Source organism: Salvia miltiorrhiza, chromosome 2 (genome assembly GCF_028751815.1).
Source record: "Salvia miltiorrhiza cultivar Shanhuang (shh) chromosome 2, IMPLAD_Smil_shh, whole genome shotgun sequence".
Classification (NCBI taxonomy): Eukaryota; Viridiplantae; Streptophyta; class Magnoliopsida; order Lamiales; family Lamiaceae; genus Salvia; species Salvia miltiorrhiza.
In genome coordinates this window covers 17033598-17047932 of record NC_080388.1, presented here as the reverse complement: position 1 = coordinate 17047932, position 14335 = coordinate 17033598, and the positions used below count along the sequence as shown (strand labels likewise).

The 14335-nt window shown below is 35.9% G+C and overlaps 2 long non-coding RNA genes across 3 annotated transcripts; both read left to right on the top strand.

Moving 5' to 3' along the window:
- Window positions 1-2663: 2663 nt before the first annotated feature.
- LOC131011407 (uncharacterized) lies at window positions 2664-6235 on the top strand. Of its 2 annotated transcripts, XR_009096903.1 has the most exons (3): window positions 2668-2916; window positions 4294-4794; window positions 5043-6235. It is a non-coding gene; the product is annotated as an uncharacterized LOC131011407 (long non-coding RNA). The 2 variants fall into 2 exon arrangements; XR_009096902.1 differs by having other exon boundaries at window positions 2664-2916; window positions 4294-6235.
- A 5186-nt stretch (window positions 6236-11421) lies between these two features.
- LOC131011406 (uncharacterized) lies at window positions 11422-13273 on the top strand. The gene is made up of 3 exons (XR_009096901.1): window positions 11422-11673; window positions 12524-12581; window positions 13051-13273. It is a non-coding gene; the product is annotated as an uncharacterized LOC131011406 (long non-coding RNA).
- The last annotated feature ends 1062 nt before the right edge of the window (window positions 13274-14335 follow it).

The following is a 14335-nucleotide window of genomic DNA, read 5'->3' as shown; positions in this document are numbered from 1 at the left end:
TATAGGTAAAAATAGGAAATAATGAAATAAAAAATTGAAAAAGATATTTATAGGTAAAAATAGGAAATAATGAAATAAAAAATTGAAAAAGACTATTGGCAGCATGGATCTTTTATTAGAAAAAGGAAAATTAATGAAATAACCATTGAATTTTGATTTCAATTCATTTTTTTATTTGAGCGGTATAGAGCACGTGCCTTCTCTCACTCCTTATGCGCCCGACGAGCCCCGTTGTTGATGCTCTAATATATACTCTATTTTGTAATTTCGGTTTCCTTCATTGTCTCTTAAATTTGGAGCGAGTTTTCATATTGAAACGAATAAAATCCAATAGGGATTCAACCGTACTCTGATTTGAGCATTTCTGGAATCTATAATTTCATTCGATGGTTACAACAATTTGGCCATATTTGGTTGATTACACTCCAATATCTTTTTTTTTTTTTTTGAGGGGAGATTACACTCCAATATCTATACATGAACAATTAAATGCCTTTTTAACTCAAAAGGAAAAACATAAGTTAGGCCGCTTTCTACGAGCCCATTTTATGTTTCTTATCATGCTTGGCCTATATAAAAATATTCTAGGTCAATGGCTATGCTTGGGGTGTACCATATTTGATATAGATTATAATATATATCTCTCTCTCTCTTACACACATATAGGATCGCGTTCAATGGAGACCATTAAATATTCAAATAACAGAGATCAAATCTCAGTCGTTGATCTTATCTAATCTAACGGTTACCATTTATTCACGTCATATTCAATGGATTTGATGAACGTTCTATGGAATTACTGATATATATTGAATAAATGCTGACAATTAAATTAGATAAGATCAACGACTGAGATTTAGTCTCTTTTCTTCGAATATTTAGTGGTCTCTATTGAACTCTTCCATATATATGTGTGTGTGTGTGTGTGTGTGTGTATATACTAAATTTGACCACACATTTTTTTTTCATGCATGTGACGCACTAAGAAAACACGACATATGGTAGAGGCATTTCAAAACACATGGAAGTGTAAAATAGGAATGCAAATGTAAGAGATTAATTTTTTTTAATTCTTTTTAATTTTAATATGATTTTTTCAAAAGTTCGTACATTTATGAATTAACACTTAAAAAAATTCGGCATCAAAAATCTGATGACTGAATTCACCCATATATACATCTCTCACATCATAGCTTCGTTCTTTTGATATCTCAGCTCGAGAAAAATGTGTTAAAAATTGACACTATTTAGAAATTCAATTTGCTAAAACTTTGTAACAGTAAAAGTAAATAGATTTGTAAAATTTGAAAGTTAAATTAAAATTGAGATTATAAATTTAAAAAGCTATCAAAATTAATGTTATAAACTACTATTCACCTTATATATAAATATAATATTTCCTCCGTCCTATTAATCTTGTCATATTTTTTGTTTTGGATTGTCTCATTAATCTTGTCATGTTTCTATATTTGGTAATAGAGATTATAGCCAAAAAATACACAAACTTTGATAAAAGTTGCAATTTTCACCTGAACTTTCAAATTAGCCAAAATATACATGAACTTATATTTTTTGTTGTAAATTTCACCTGAACTTGCAATGATTGAACTCCGTCGAGGTGAAATTTACAACAAAAAATATAAGTTCAGGTATATTTTGGCCAATTTGAAAGTTCGGGTGAAAATTGCAACTTTTATCAAAGTTCGTGTATTTTTTTGCTATAATCCCTTGGTAATATATAATTTTTACACTATAAATCATATGACGCTACATTTTTATGCATTTTTACTATACTAATTATACTCTCTTTAATAATCGTGCCTAAAAAAATTGGAACAAGCCTAATGAAACGAAGGGAATACTAATTCTTCTAAAATTTTAGCTCGGAATTTTGATTCCACCCCTCGACAAATCGGAGACGCAAATTAGTATGTGCGAATCATCTATATAATATATAAAACACCAGTTTAACGGCTCTTTTTTGGCGCCATTTTTGGCAGTTTCAGAAAAGCCATTTTTTTCGGCAGATCATATTCTCTCTCCAACTCCTTTTAATTCATTCTTCTGCCTCTTCTTCTATATTCCAGTATCTCTCTCAACACTTCCATCCACCAAGCTGCCGCAGCCGCTAACCCCCACCTCCCAATAAGCCGTCAACATAAACCCTAAACCCAACCATGTAATACCCCGTATGTTTTTATAATATTTTTATTAGTATTTATATAGTTGTTAAAGGAATTAAATAGCTTGAGATGCTATTTAATTATTTGAGTATTATTTACTAATGAGTTTATTGGTTTAGTAATTAAGATTTATTACTAAATCAATAGTGTGAATAATATGAGAGTATTTAATTTTATTTTCTTGAAGATGAATAATTGTTGGTAGATAGCTTCATTAAATTTTTGTAGTTGGAGAATATTTATTTAGGCGTGTTCCTAAAAGAATTTCATTTATTTATAAATGAATTTAGTAATATGTTCTTGTCATGTCATTAAAGTTTAAATATGTAGTTATATATATATATATATATATATATATATATATATATTCTCTAATGGACCGACTTAGTGGCCCCAATTTAGTGATATATGTCAAGTAGTTTTATATGATTTATTAGTGTACTATTTAAAAAAAAAAAAAAGGAAATGCAAGTGGATCGAAATACTTGGAGTTAGAGTCAGATTTTTTTTAACAATGTTAACTCTATCAATTTGTTTAAGTTACATGACTTCCAAGGAAAAAAAGAGAGGATAATGAAGCACAATATTATTTCTAATTGAGAAGAATCATTTCCTTTCCTCCATCCTCAGCCCGTCGACCTTCTTTCCCAAAAAGAAGAACCACCACTTTCTTCTTTCAAATTAACCTCGTAGAGAATTTCAGGTGATAGCTGCAAAATCTTGAAAGAAAAGGGTAAAGTTCTTGATTTTCTACCTCTCTCTAACTTTTAACTTGAAGGATATTTCTTTTTGAATTTTAGGGTTCTTCGAAAATTAGGGATTTTATATTAGAGTTGAAGTATGATTCTAATATTGATATATATTATGTTTCTGATGATTCCTAAGCATGATTGTGGTGGTTAATTGCAGTAATTGTTACTTGATTTTTGATTTTACTCAAGTTAGTATAAACCCTAGGTTTGAGTTCGAAAATTTTAGTTATGTTCTTGAATAATTGAGTTCATATATGTGTTCTTGAGCTGGAACTATGTCATGTATGAGTATATTATGAGTTTACACCACATAGTTTGGGAAATTGATTTTGTTAGTTTAGTGGAAATTAGGGCTTTTGTGTTAAGAGTGTTCCAATGCTACTATTTGATGGAGATATGTATACTATGATGTGATTTTATTAATTATTGAGATTAGAACAGCCCTACTACCCAATTCTTTTATAAAGCTCGATTGTATAAAGAGCATGGAAGTGATAAAGTTGCTATGTTTATGCATATAGTTGAGAGTAGTAGCATTGATGGAGTTTAATTTTAGCTCATTGAGGTTTCTTTTCATAGAGATTGAGGAGATTGATAAAGTTAGTTTATTAAACTAAATATGTATCTATTCATTGAGAATTGACAAACATCTATGAGCTTATTCTTTTTCTTATTGAGTTAAGAGGACTGAGTAATGTTATTGTATTGATGATGTGATGTGAGGAAATGTTAGGATAATAAGGGAATAGCAAACATGAGTTATTATTACAATATTAGATATATATAAATTTTCCTTACTTATTTTTCTTACAAATTTTTATCTATTTAAAGGTTCCAGCTATGAACGAGCGTGACATTAGGGTACAAGTGAGTAAAGGAGATACATCAGGTGGGCTTACTAACTCAAGAAACAATGATGCATACTTTACTATATAAAGTTTAAGTGTATGCATTTATTTTCAAATTGTTGACTTGCCAATGTTTAAGATTTGTATGATACCATCTACATAGAAGAACGAATTCGGGTCGTGAGCGAGTCAGGATTTGTGTACACAGAGTGACGGTTAACCTTGAGTTAGCTTGTCGTTATGTTTGGGAAGGAGGCCTACTTCTCAACGTGTTTATTGAGACTAGTAGATATAGTACATACTTACATGAGAACTTAGTCTGCGCAGACACTTTCAAATACTATGTAAAAACAGTTTAGCAAACACAGGTTGCTTCAGAAAACCCCTTGTGTATTGCTTAAAGTGGCAAGATCAATATATAGCATTATCATGCAGAGTTTTAAATGTTTTCGGCATATGTTCACTGAGTGCTTGTGGTACTCATCCCTGCATATCTTTTTAAATGTGCAGGTTAAGTTTGGATGAAGATGGAAGTGTGCTGAGCTGGAGCTTTTTGTTTATGTAAATAGTAATAGGCTCAGGATGTTGTGTCTTCATACATAATGTCCCATGATGTACTCCGCTGCAACACTTTATTTCTCTTATCACTTTTGACGTGTTGTAGAATGTTTTAAAAACCTTAACCTGTATATGAGCGTGATAAGTCTTGGTTATGATATTTATTTGGTCTAAGCTTCTTTTGTTAAAGTTTGATGGCTATGTATGTAAGTTAATTATACGTTTGTCTTAGTTTCCTTTCAATTACTTTCCATCTCTCGTTCTCCACCCTAGTCGTACGATACCTGGTCTAGCTATCTTTCTCCTAGGCCGGGCTGCGACAAAGTGGTATCAGAGCAGGCCCTTTGCTCTGAGCCTAAATTATTTTGAGTTTAGTCTAGATTGTATCTCTAGACTACTAGAATATTAATGATGAATGCTCAGCGCGCACACCATCTCATCCAGCTTAATCAGGTATGAGTTTAAATTATTTTCTTCCTTTTGGTAAAAATTATGATGTGATTTAAAGAGTTTGAGTTACTGATAAAGGAAATGATGGATGATGCTATTTATGAGATTCTTGGAGTGATGTTTCAGTTTAGAATGGATATGAATTTTATTACATGAATTATGAGATTGTTTTGGATTATTGTTCATTTCAAACTTGTTATGATTTTTATGAGTATTATGTTAAGCTAAGTTGTAAAGGTTATATTGGGCAGGATGGCTCGTACCCTACGTACCGCGAGGAAGAGAGTTAGTGCTAGAGCGACACGGGATGAGATTCGCTGGGAGTACTTTCACTATGGCATGTGCTGGAGAGATACATTGGGGGAATTTCTTGCCCACTTCCATGAGCACTGGTTGGCAGCTAGCATGTATGGGATCTCCTCGTATGATGGCATTATTCGACTGTTGACTCTACTTCCATCCGACTGGAAGGGTTGGGCGACCTCCATTGCCTCAGACTACTTATACCATTATGGTGAGGAGTACGACCTGTATGTAGATTTTCCAGGTTTCGCAGCAGCGGTTAGTCATCAGTATTACCGCTATGGGGCAGCTCCTTATGGACCATACACGCTACCAGGAGACTACATCCAAGCTGGATGAGGCATTGCTGATTTCCTACCACGAGATGACCCTGCCCCGTATGTACCGCCCGAGCCAGTTCAGGTGGCCCCACTCCTTGAGTCTGATACTGATGACGAGATAGCTGCCCTACTTCGTTCTCCTACACCGATTTACATAGTGGTTTCCTCTGGTAGTGAGACAACTTCTCAACAAACACTCATGTCCGACTGTACCATCCTTGGAACCCGCACCCGCGATGAGTTTGAAGCTGGACCTTCCAGACCGCGTGGTGTACCTCGAGATCATGTGGATTCTCCTGGAATGCAGCCAACTGTTGGAACCATACGCCGAGAACCAATAGATCTAAATCAAGCGGATGTGGTAGTCGACTCGGATGATACACGTGAGGCAGAGACACACAGTCAGACGATACGTGTGTTCTTGAGGAGGGATTCTGCAGGTAAGGGTGTGAGAGTTCACGAGGTTCCACGAGATGAAGGCGAGACAGAGACAGAGCCTAGCGAGTCCAGTGCAGCATGAGCAGATGTTAGCTACTCTTTGATGATGGTTAGATAGGAGGTGTAGTAACTTTATGTATGTACATAGATGTATATAGCTATGTGTGGTGTGTAGATGTATATATGTGTTTTGGTGATACGGATGCAGAGTCTAGCAGACCGCACCGTGGTGTAGTACTAGTTGTGATGTTTATATAGTAGAACATCAGGATTAGTACTAGGGATTTTTGTTGTACATATCCCTGCTATTTTGTAAAAGTCCTCCGAGGAGGCAGCTTTTACCTGATGATATATGATGATGACCTACGCGGTCATTTAGCAAACTTCATGAGTTACTATTTGTTGAGTTAAATGTGAATTGCTTAAGTATGAGTTATTTTGCAATGATGATGTATTTAATATAGACTTTATGTATTGATAATAGAATGCCGCCTAAAAGAAGAAATCGAGAACTAGCTGGTGTATATGATCAGGAACCTACACCACCTCCATCTCCACCACCTGAAAGGAGAATAGAAGAACTTTTTCTTCGTCAGAACCCACCTACTTTTAGTGGGACAGGAAATTCGGTAGAAGCAGAAGAATGGATCCGATCTATGGAGCGAATCTTTCGTTTCCTAAGGTGTAATGATCAAGACGTCTTTTATGCACATCGTTTCAACTAAAAGGCTCAGCTGACTACTGGTGGAAGGCTAGGCAAAAGACTTATACTCCGGAACAAATGGAGAATTTAACTTGGGAGCAATTCAAAACTGCTCTTGTTGACAAATACGTTCCCCGGAGTTATCGTAAGCAAAAGGAAATGGAATTTACTAATTTGAAGCAAGGGAAGAAGACTGTTGCAGAGTATGACCGTGAATTCTGCGACTTAGCTCGTTATGCTCCATATAAAGTAGACACAGATGAAAAGATGTCTGAGCTTTTCTGTGCTGGACTGAGACAAGATATCCGAGTAATATTGGCAAGTCAAGATACTTTAACTTATGCCGAAGCTCTGAATAGAGCACTTGACATGGAACTAGCTATGCAGCCCGAGAAGACACCTCAAGCACCAGAACCACCTCAGTACCAGGTGAAGCCACGAGCGCCTATGAATCCACCTTTTGCTAATCAAAATTCAACTCATAAAGGAAAAAGAAAGTGGGAATATCAAAATCATCCCAACAAGAGGATATGGCAAGGACCGGGTCAGCAACAATTCTCTGCAAATGTCAAACCACCTCTGGGACAACAGGGAATTCCACCGTGTTTCAAATGCAATAAAATGCATACTGGAATTTGTAAGGCTGGTAGTAACAGCTGCTATACATGTGGACAAGCGGGGCATTTCTCGAACCAATGCCCAAATAAGCAACGAGGTAATAGAGGGGGAAGACCGTACCCCAACCCAACTCCAAATCTAAAGGCTATGGAGGGAAACTTTCCACCGCCACAACAACAACATCAACCACAGCAACAGCAGCAACAACAACCACCACAGAAGCAGCCGTTGAATCAACAACAACACCAACGGATTTTTGCCCTAGAGCAGAAACCTTTTGAGAAGAACCAAGGTAATTTGGCAGGTATGGGTCAATTAAAGGGTGTGCCTATCATCGTGTTATTTGATACTGGTGCCTCGCATTCATTCATATCATATGCCTGCGTAGATACCTTTGAGCTTAATATAGAACAAGATAAAAATAAAATGGGGGTAATGACTCCTCTAGGCAAGGGTATCATAACTAAGCACACCTGTCCTAACTTAGACTTTGAGTTAGGTCCCCTTAAGATGACAGTTAAATGTTTGCATTTAATGCCGATGTGGGACATGGACATTATTCTTGGAATGGATTGGTTGACGGAAAATTATGCGACGATTCGATGCGAAATGAGGGAAATCTGTTTCCAACCACCAGGAAAAGAACCTACTTGCTTCTACGGCATGGAAAAGCAAAAGAGGAAAACACCTGTTGTATTATCAGCAATGCAAACCGTGAAGTTGTTACGGGATAGGGAGAATGTAGCATACTTGGTCTATTTGAATAAAGAAGTAAAATCAGAAATGAGCATTGATGATGTACCAGTAGTGCGGGAGTATAAAGACGTTTTCCCAGAAGCTTTGCCAGGTTTGCCACCGGATAGACAAGTGGAATTTACTATTGATCTCGAACCTGGCGCTGCTCCAATATCCAAAGCACCGTACAGAATGGCTCCGAAAGAATTGCAAGAATTAAAAATTCAACTGCAAGAACTTCTTGATCTAGGATTCATTCGACCAAGCGTGTCTCCATGGGGAGCACCAGTCCTATTTGTCAAGAAAAAGGACGGTACATTGAGGATGTGTATCGATTACCGTGAGTTAAATAAACTCACATTAAAGAACAAATACCCTCTGCCAAGAATAGACGACTTGTTTGATCATCTTAGAGGAGCAAGTGTCTTTTCAAAAATGGATTTGAGATCTGGATACCACCAATTGAAGATACGACGAGACGATGTCCCTAAAACTGCTTTTCGAACAAGGTATGAGCACTATGAATTCGTAGTAATGCCTTTTGGGTTAACCAATGCCCCAGCAGTGTTCATGGACCTTATGAACCGTGTGTTTCACACATATTTGGATAAGTTTGTATTGGTCTTCATAGACGATATTCTTATCTACTCAAAGAGTAAAGAAGAACATGAAGAACATCTCAAGACTGTATTGGAGAGATTAAGAGCTGAAAAACTTTATGCCAAGTTCAGCAAATGCGAATTTTGGTTGAGAGAAGTAGATTTCTTGGGGCATATTGTCTCATCGGAAGGAATTAAGGTTGACCCTGCAAAAGTACAAGTTGTGCAAGAGTGGAAATCACCCACTACAGTTAACGAAATTCGCAGTTTCTTAGGTCTTGCTGGATACTATCAAAGATTTATTGAAGGATTCTCTAAGATAGCACGGCCGATGACCCAATTACTCAAGAAGAATACCAAATTTATATGGACGGAGGAATGTGAAGAGAGCTTCCAAGAACTCAAGAATGAGTTAACTACAGCCCCAGTGTTGGCAGTGCCAGAAGCTGATAAAGAGTATGCAATTTACACTGATGCTTCAAAAATTGGACTGGGTTGTGTGTTGATGCAGAACGGCAAGGTCATTGCCTATGCATCACGACAACTACGACCATATGAATTGAATTATCCAACACACGACCTAGAACTAGCAGCTGTAGTCCATGCACTTAAAATTTGGAGACACCATCTCTATGGGGCTAGGTGCGAAATCTATACAGATCACAAAAGTCTCAAATATTTTTTTGAGCAGAAGGATCTGAATATGAGACAAAGACGATGGCTTGAATTGGTCAAAGACTACGACTGTGGAATCAATTATCATCTAGGAAAAGCTAATGTAGTAGCTGATGCTTTAAGTAGAAAGAGCCAATCCAAGCTAGGATTTCTCCTCACACAAAGAGAAGAACTCATCAAGGATTTTGAAAAATTGAAGCTAGAAGTGATTTTGCCGCCGCAAACTATGGAGGGTATGATGGCAACCTTGACAATAACTCCTGATCTGAGAACCAGGGTGGCCAATGCGCAGAGAAATAATGAGAAGTTAGAAGGGTTACGACTCAAAATCCGGACAGAACAAGTTAGTGGATATAAAGAAGCAGCAGACAATGCAATTTTGTTCGAGGGAAGACTTGTTGTTCCGAATGATAAAAGCTTAAAGGACGAAATCATGAGTGAAGCTCATAAAACGCCATATACTGCTCACCCAGGAAGCACCAAAATGTATCAAGATCTTAAACAGAAATTCTGGTGGGAAGGAATGAAACGAGACATAGCTTCTTTTGTTGAACGATGCTTGGCTTGTCAACAGGTAAAGGCGTTACACCAACGACCTTATGGGAAGTTACAACCGTTGGAAGTTCCGAAATGGAAATGGGAGCATATAACAATGGATTTTGTAACCGGTCTGCCAAAGTCCAAAAGAGGAAATACGACAATTTGGGTAATCGTAGACCGACTTACGAAGAGTGCTCATTTTATTCCAATCCCCATTACTTATGGCTCTGACAAATTGGCCCAATTGTATGTCCGAGAAATAGTACGATTACATGGAATACCAATAACTATTACGTCGGACCGAGATTCTAAGTTTACCTCACGATTTTGGATGAGTCTACAGAAAGAATTGGGCACCAAGCTGAATTTCAGTACAGCTTTTCATCCCCAAACTGATGGGCAATCTGAAAGGACCATTCAAACTTTAGAAGATATGGTCACAACCATTGTATTGGATCAAAGCACGCAATGGGAACAAGCTCTACCCCTATTGAGTTTGCTAATAATAATAGTTTTCAGGCAACGATCAACATGGCACCATATGAAGCTCTATATGGGAGAAAGTGCCGATCTCCTCTTTATTAGGATGAAGTGGGTGAAAGAAGAGTCTTAGGACCCGATGCGGTGGAGGAGATGATTACAATTGTTCGACAGATTAAACAACGAATGAAAGAGGCACATGATAGACAAAAATCTTATGCCGATAATCGACGAACCGAACTGCAGTTTGAAATGGGGGACAAAGTATTTCTAAAAGTTTCGCCGACTAAAGGAGTATCTAGGTTTGGAGTGAAAGGAAAGTTAAAACTGAGATTCATAGGACCCTATAAGATTTTGGAGAAAATAGGCCCAGTCGCCTACAGATTAGCACTGCCACCAAATTTTGGCAACGTGCATAACGTGTTTCACGTGTCGCAGTTGAGAAAGTATGTCTTCGACCCCAAACATGTCGTCCACCAAGAAAAGATAGAAATTGAACCAGATATGAGCTATGAAGAGAGACCTGAAATGATTTTGGATAACAAGATTCAACAACTGCGAAACAAATCCATTAACTTGGTCAAGGTCCAGTGGAGACACCATGGGCGAGAGGAAGCGACATGAGAACTCGAGAACAAGATAAGAGAGAAGTACCCCGAGTTATTTAACGAGGTACGCAAATTTCGGGACGAAATTTATTTTTAGGGGGAGAGGATGTAATACCCCGTATGTTTTTATAATATTTTTATTAGTATTTATATAGTTGTTAAAGGAATTAAATAGCTTGAGATGCTATTTAATTATTTGAGTATTATTTACTAATGAGTTTATTGGTTTAGTAATTAAGATTTATTACTAAATCAATAGTGTGAATAATATGAGAGTATTTAATTTTATTTTCTTGAAGATGAATAATTGTTGGTAGATAGCTTCATTAAATTTTTGTAGTTGGAGAATATTTATTTAGGCGTGTTCCTAAAAGAATTTCATTTATTTATAAATGAATTTAGTAATATGTTCTTGTCATGTCATTAAAGTTTAAATATGTAGTTATATATATATATATATATATATATATATATATATATATATATATATATATATATTCTCTACTGGACCGACTTAGTGGCCCCAATTTAGTGATATATGTCAAGTAGTTTTATATGATTTATTAGTGTACTATTTAAAAAAAAAAAAAAGGAAATGCAAGTGGATCGAAATACTTGGAGTTAGAGTCAGATTTTTTTTAACAATGTTAACTCTATCAATTTGTTTAAGTTACACGACTTCCAAGGAAAAAAAGAGAGGATAATGAAGCACAATATTATTTCTAATTGAGAAGAGTCATTTCCTTTCCTCCATCCTCAGCCCGTCGACCTTCTTTCCCAAAAAGAAGAACCACCACTTTCTTCTTTCAAATTAACCTCGTAGAGAATTTCAGGTGATAGCTGCAAAATCTTGAAAGAAAAGGGTAAAGTTCTTGATTTTCTACCTCTCTCTAACTTTTAACTTGAAGGAGATTTCTTTTTGAATTTTAGGGTTCTTCGAAAATTAGGGATTTTATATTAGAGTTGAAGTATGATTCTAATATTGATATATATTATGTTTCTGATGATTCCTAAGCATGATTGTGGTGGTTAATTGCAGTAATTGGTACTTGATTTTTGATTTTACTCAAGTTAGTATAAACCCTAGGTTTGAGTTCGAAAATTTTAGTTATGTTCTTGAATAATTGAGTTCATATATGTGTTCTTGAGCTGGAACTATGTCATGTATGAGTATATTATGAGTTTACACCACTTAGTTTGGGAAATTGATTTTGTTAGTTTAGTGGAAATTAGGGCTTTTGTGTTAAGAGTGTTCCAATGCTACTATTTGATGGAGATATGTATACTATGATGTGATTTTATTAATTATTGAGATTAGAACAGCCCTACTACCCAATTCTTTTATAAAGCTCGATTGTATAAAGAGCATGGAAGTGATAAAGTTGCTATGTTTATGCATATAGTTGAGAGTAGTAGCATTGATGGAGTTTAATTTTAGCTCATTGAGGTTTCTTTTCATAGAGATTGAGGAGATTGATAAAGTTAGTTTATTAAACTAAATATGTATCTATTCATTGAGAATTGACAAACATCTATGAGCTTATTCTTTTTCTTATTGAGTTAAGAGGACTGAGTAATGTTATTGTATTGATGATGTGATGTGAGGAAATGTTAGGATAATAAGGGAATAGCAAACATGAGTTATTATTACAATATTAGATATATATAAATTTTTCTTACTTATTTTTCTTACAAATTTTTATCTATTTAAAGGTTCCAGCTAGGAACGAGCGTGACACTAGGGTACAAGTGAGTAAAGGAGATACATCAGGTGGGCTTACTAACTCAAGAAACAATGATGCATACTTTACTATATAAAGTTTAAGTGTATGCATTTATTTTCAAATTGTTGACTTGCCAATGTTTAAGATTTGTATGATACCATCTACATAGAAGAACGAATTCGGGTCCTGAGCGAGTCAGGATTTGTGTACACAGAGTGACGGTTAACCTTGAGTTAGCTTGTCGTTACGTTTGGGAAGGAGGCCTACTTCTCAACGTGTTTATTGAGACTAGTAGATATGGTACATACTTACATGAGAACTTAGTCTGCGCAGACACTTTCAAATACTATGTAAAAACAGTTTAGCAAACACAGGTTGCTTCAGAAAACCCCTTGTGTATTGCTTAAAGTGGCAAGATCAATATATAGCATTATCATGCAGAGTTTTAAATGTTTTCGGCATATGTTCACTGAGTGCTTGTGGTACTCAGCCCTGCATATCTTTTTAAATGTGCAGGTTAAGTTTGGATGAAGATGGAAGTGTGCTGAGCTGGAGCTTTTTGTTTATGTAAATAGTAATAGGCTCAGGATGTTGTGTCTTCATACATAATGTCCCATGATGTACTCCGCTGCAACACTTTATTTCTCTTATCACTTTTGACGTGTTGTAGAATGTTTTAAAAACCTTAACCTGTATATGAGCGTGATAAGTCTTGGTTATGATATTTATTTGGTCTAAACTTCTTTTGTTAAAGTTTGATGGCTATGTATGTAAGTTAATTATACGTTTGTCTTAGTTTCCTTTCAATTACTTTCCATCACTCGTTCTCCACCCTAGTCGTACGATACCTGGTCTAGCTATCTTTCTCCTAGGCCGAGCTGCGACAAACCATGAATTCCAACAAAAATAATATTCACATCTTTCATCCATCAACCGAAGAAAGTGATTAAAAAAAAAGATTTAGAAAGAAAAATAAAAATAGAGATCCAATTGAAGAAAAAGAATGAAAGATAATAATCTGAGTTTTTTTGTCAAAAAAAGAAAACAGTATTGATATTTTACCTAAAGATCTCTTCTTCAATCTGAATTTTTTTCCCCTCTATTTCTTCATTTAGAGGAAAAATGCAAACTTAAAAGATGTAGAGCGATAGCAAGCTCTGTTTCACGGCCTCAATATAACCATCCTTCGCAACCTCACAGCAGTGCTTACAGAGGATTTACGTTTTGGATTTTGAGATCGATGAGGGTGGACAGTACATGAATTTCCTCCACGTGTTAGCGGCGACTAAATCTGGCAACAATCGCATTGCCGTTTCAAAAATCACTGCCTTAGCGAATAACATCTCCGTCAGCGACGAAAACAAAAAATGACCGGCAAGAGACTGAATACATTGATAGAAAAGATCGGCGCCCCCTTGGAAATTCAGTGAAAAAATTGATATTTGGCGATCTGAGCCGCGATAAATTGAGAGTGGAGGTGGATGACGCCCCAACCGTGAACTTGGTGTTCAAGCTACACAATTTATCCAACGATGAGGAGGATGAATCTGCACGATGATGGAGAAGAAAATAAATGGCGATTAAGAAAATAAAAATAGAAATACAGAAGAGAAAAATAGGACGCACGCAGAAAGAAAAGAAATACAAGCGGCGCTGCTGAAGATAGAATAAATTAGGGTTGGACTATGTTTAATTATGAAATTATTGTATTTATTTTATTTCTATTAATTTTGGTTTTTAACTTTTGTTTTAATTATTAAGCTTACGTAATTTTTAAAATTCTGGGCTTTTCATTTTGGGC